We start from the raw sequence: 5,000 nt of genomic DNA on the forward strand, positions 1-5,000 counted from the left end.
TTCTGCAAACAGGAGGAGGCTGAGCTCCCCTGCACGATACACCTCGAAACCCTCTCAGGTCCCGGCGGCGCGCAGCGCCGTCCTAAGTACTTGGTCGGGTTCGAGAGAGGCGCAATCGCCCGGAGTTTGGCGAGTAGACGCTTTAGGTGCGACCACCCGTGCTCCCAACTGAGCTTGCCGCTGCCGACAGAGGCCCGGGAGCGTGCTGTCGTGGCATTGCCGGCGGGAGACAACACGCGCCACCTACGGTGGCCGGCAGCTCCAACGCCAGCGCCACAGAAGGACAAAAGCCCCACTTGGGTGCCGAAGCGAACTCTCCCAGCACAGCGCACGCGCCAACACGTCCGCACAGCTGCGATACAAACCACCTGCGAGAACCGCAGAGGCGACCGAGCAGCAGACGGCGTCGCGGCGCCGAGCGCCGGGCGGCGGCGCATCCTCAGCGCACACAGTCCTCAATCGGACCAGCACACTGCAGATGTCCACCGCGCTTCGCACCGGGCCCGCGAGGACCTACTTTGGCCGCACGGCGCCGCGTGCAGGGTGCGCCGGCGCGCAGCTGCGCCGCCTGCCGCCTCCGTCGGCCGGCGCGCCTGCCACTGGCCGCCCCCACCAGCCGGCTGTAGCGCGTGCGCCCACGCACCGCGCGGCCAGCACGCCGGGAGGCCCCCCCTCACCGGCCGGGGACGGTCCCACCCAGCCACCGCCGCGTATCGCTTCACACCCACATGCCATTCACGTTCGTGGGCATGGTGGGTATCGCTGAAACAACCGGTTGGTAGCTCAACCGATCGTCGCCATCACTGATTCACCTCTAGCGAGAACAACCGCACCACAACGGTTTACCAGTTGTTCATTTGCGTAACGTCACCAGCAAACGTAGACGTCCATCGCCATTTGCAAATTCAACGATTGTTGCATGCCTGTGTCAGGTGTCACGACACACTATGTCTGCCCACATACACGCAACAACATGTGCACGCTTCGCGAACACGTGGAAGGTGGCCCCCGTACGTATGCGATGTCCATTGCGCGAACGACTGTCAACCGGCCTCTGTCGCATGTCGCAGATGTGGAACGCAGTGCACCATGCTGTCACGGTGTGTGAGAAGAGACGACTACGTCTGACAACACGCGCCACTACATCAACAGACGGCTCATGCTGATCGCCATCCAGGGCATACCACACTGCAATCCGGCTCTTATAGGGAGACGACACATAGCTGAGTGCACAACAGTTGGACCGCATGGTTCGCCGTTGTTGGCGCAGTCGTTGTACGGTCACATGTACCACGATGTATCATTCAGTACATGAGGACCAATGTGCAGTACAGTGTGTGATTTGGACGTACAACATCAGCGGACAGTTGACACAGGCCGTACCACAGCGTAGGCTAAGTGCTTCGCCATGCGAATGCCAATGAACAACTGCGAAGGGCATTGAGCATGTACGTCCTGCTGCCATCCACATTACAGTGTATCGCTGCAAGGTGTTTAACATGAAGCGATACACTGGGGACCAGGCAGTGCGAGTAGCAAACTATATTGCGGGGGTTGCAGTTAGGCAACACTACACTAATTTAACGCGTCGTATGACAATTACAGAGCGGGTTAAGGCCCAACGTGTGTTGGGTTAAGGCCCAACGTGTGTTGGGTTAAGGCCCAACGTGTGTTGGGTTAAGGCCCAACGTGTGTTGGGTTAAGGCCCAACGTGTGTTGGGTTAAGGCCCAACGTGTGTTGGGTTAAGGCCCAACGTGTGTTGGGTTAAGGCCCAACGTGTGTTGGGTTAAGGCCCAACGTGTGTTGGGTTAAGGCCCAACGTGTGTTGGGTTAAGGCCCAACGTGTGTTGGGTTAAGGCCCAACGTGTGTTGGGTTAAGGCCCAACGTGTGTTGGGTTAAGGCCCAACGTGTGTTGGGTTAAGGCCCAACGTGTGTTGGGTTAAGGCCCAACGTGGGTTGGGTTAAGGCGCAACGTGGGTTGGGTTAAGGCCCAACGTGGGTTGGGTTAAGGCGCAACGTGGGTTGGGTTAAGGCGCAACGTGGGTTGGGTTAAGGCGCAACGTGGGTTAGGTTAAGGCGCAACGTGGGTTAGGTTAAGGCGCAACGTAGGTTAGGTTAAGGCGCAATATAGGTTAGGTTAAGGCGCAATATAGGTTAGGTTAAGGCGCAATATAGGTTAGGTTAAGGCGCAATATAGGTTAGGTTAAGGCGCAATATAGGTTAGGTTAAGGCGCAATATAGGTTAGGTTAAGGCGCAACGTAGGTTAGGTTAAGGCGCAACATAGGTTAGGTTAAGGCGCAACATAGGTTAGGTTAAGGCGCAACATGGGTTAGGTTAAGGCGCAATATAGGTTAGGTTAAGGCACAATATGGGTTAGGTTAAGGCACAATATGGGTTAGGTTAAGGCACAATATGGGTTAGGTTAAGGCACAATATGGGTTAGGTTAAGGCACAATATGGGTTAGGTTAAGGCACAATATGGGTTAGGTTAAGGCACAATATGGGTTAGGTTAAGGCACAATATGGGTTAGGTTAAGGCACAATATGGGTTAGGTTAAGGCACAATATGGGTTAGGTTAAGGCACAATATGGGTTAGGTTAAGGCACAATATGGGTTAGGTTAAGGCACAATATGGGTTAGGTTAAGGCACAATATGGGTTAGGTTAAGGCACAATATGGGTTAGGTTAAGGCACAATATGGGTTAGGTTAAGGCACAATATGGGTTAGGTTAAGGCACAATATGGGTTAGGTTAAGGCACAATATGGGTTAGGTTAAGGCACAATATGGGTTAGGTTAAGGCACAATATGGGTTAGGTTAAGGCACAATATGGGTTAGGTTAAGGCACAATATGGGTTAGGTTAAGGCACAATATGGGTTAGGTTAAGGCACAATATGGGTTAGGTTAAGGCACAATATGGGTTAGGTTAAGGCACAATATGGGTTAGGTTAAGGCACAATATGGGTTAGGTTAAGGCACAATGTGGGTTAGGTTAAGGCACAACGTGGGTTAGGTTAAGGCACAACGTGGGTTAGGTTAAGGCACAACGTGGGTTAGGTTAAGGCACAACGTGGGTTAGGTTAAGGCACAACGTGGGTTAGGTTAAGGCACAACGTGGGTTAGGTTAAGGCACAACGTGGGTTAGGTTAAGGCACAACGTGGGTTAGGTTAAGGCACAACGTGGGTTAGGTTAAGGCACAATACGGGTTAGGTTAAGGCACAATACGGGTTAGGTTAAGGCACAATACGGGTTAGGTTGAGGCACAATACGGGTTAGGTTAAGGCACAATACGGGTTAGGTTAAGGCACAATACGGGTTAGGTTAAGGCACAATACGGGTTAGGTTAAGGCACAATACGGGTTAGGTTAAGGCACAATACGGGTTAGGTTAAGGCACAATACGGGTTAGGTTAAGGCACAATACGGGTTAGGTTAAGGCACAATACGGGTTAGGTTAAGGCACAATACGGGTTAGGTTAAGGCACAATACGGGTTAGGTTAAGGCACAATACGGGTTAGGTTAAGGTACAATACGGGTTAGGTTAAGGCACAATACGGGTTAGGTTAAGGCACAATACGGGTTAGGTTAAGGCACAATACGGGTTAGGTTAAGGCACAATATGGGTTAGGTTAAGGCACAATATGGGTTAGGTTAAGGAACAATATGGGTTAGGTTAAGGCACAATATGGGTTAGGTTAGGGCACAATATGGGTTAGGTTAAGGCACAATATGGGTTAGGTTAAGGCACAATATGGGTTAGGTTAAGGCACAATATGGGTTAGGTTAAGGCACAATATGGGTTAGGTTAAGGCACAATATGGGTTAGGTTAAGGCACAATATGGGTTAGGTTAAGGCACAATATGGGTTAGGTTAAGGCACAATATGGGTTAGGTTAAGGCACAACGTGGGTTAGGTTAAGGCACAACGTGGGTTAGGTTAAGGCACAACGTGGGTTAGGTTAAGGCACAACGTGGGTTAGGTTAAGGCACAACGTGGGTTAGGTTAAGGCACAACGTGGGTTAGGTTAAGGCACAACGTGGGTTAGGTTAAGGCACAATACGGGTTAGGTTAAGGCACAATACGGGTTAGGTTAAGGCACAATACGGGTTAGGTTAAGGCACAATACGGGTTAGGTTAAGGCACAATACGGGTTAGGTTAAGGCACAATACGGGTTAGGTTAAGGCACAATACGGGTTAGGTTAAGGCACAATACGGGTTAGGTTAAGGCACAATACGGGTTAGGTTAAGGCACAACGTGGGTTAGGTTAAGGCACAACGTGGGTTAGGTTAAGGCACAACGTGGGTTAGGTTAAGGCACAACGTGGGTTAGGTTAAGGCACAACGTGGGTTAGGTTAAGGCACAACGTGGGTTAGGTTAAGGCACAACGTGGGTTAGGTTAAGGCACAATACGGGTTAGGTTAAGGCACAATACGGGTTAGGTTAAGGCACAATACGGGTTAGGTTAAGGCACAATACGGGTTAGGTTAAGGGACAATACGGGTTAGGTTAAGGCACAATACGGGTTAGGTTAAGGCACAATACGGGTTAGGTTAAGGCACAATACGGGTTAGGTTAAGGTACACATTGTTGTAAGGAAAGGTGTTTTGGGGGGGGGGGGGGGCCGGTTTGTTGATTGTGATTATCGTAAGTAAATGACTGCGGCATCATCTGATTTGCCACGTCAGGGTGCACCTTTGGCTCATAACAGGCGGCGCTCTGATTCCATGCTTGTGGCAGACCTGTGTCTTTCATTCCTGCCATTGTTTGTGTGCTGTGACAGGAGGCAGTATTGTGATGTTGGGTGTACCCCTGTGTAGGACATGTGTGGGTGTTGGTGGCTTAGCTGAGCAATGGTGGTTGTCGGAAGGGTGGGATATTCTGTTTTGTGAGTGGACCTCCCGGTCTGGTTATGATAGTGTGGATAGTCTAATGTGGCGGAGAGGATGCACTGGGTGTTGTTCCATGCTGGTGCTTACATATTGTCTCTGTGC

Source organism: Schistocerca americana, unplaced genomic scaffold (assembly GCF_021461395.2).
Source record: "Schistocerca americana isolate TAMUIC-IGC-003095 unplaced genomic scaffold, iqSchAmer2.1 HiC_scaffold_657, whole genome shotgun sequence".
Classification (NCBI taxonomy): Eukaryota; Metazoa; Arthropoda; class Insecta; order Orthoptera; family Acrididae; genus Schistocerca; species Schistocerca americana.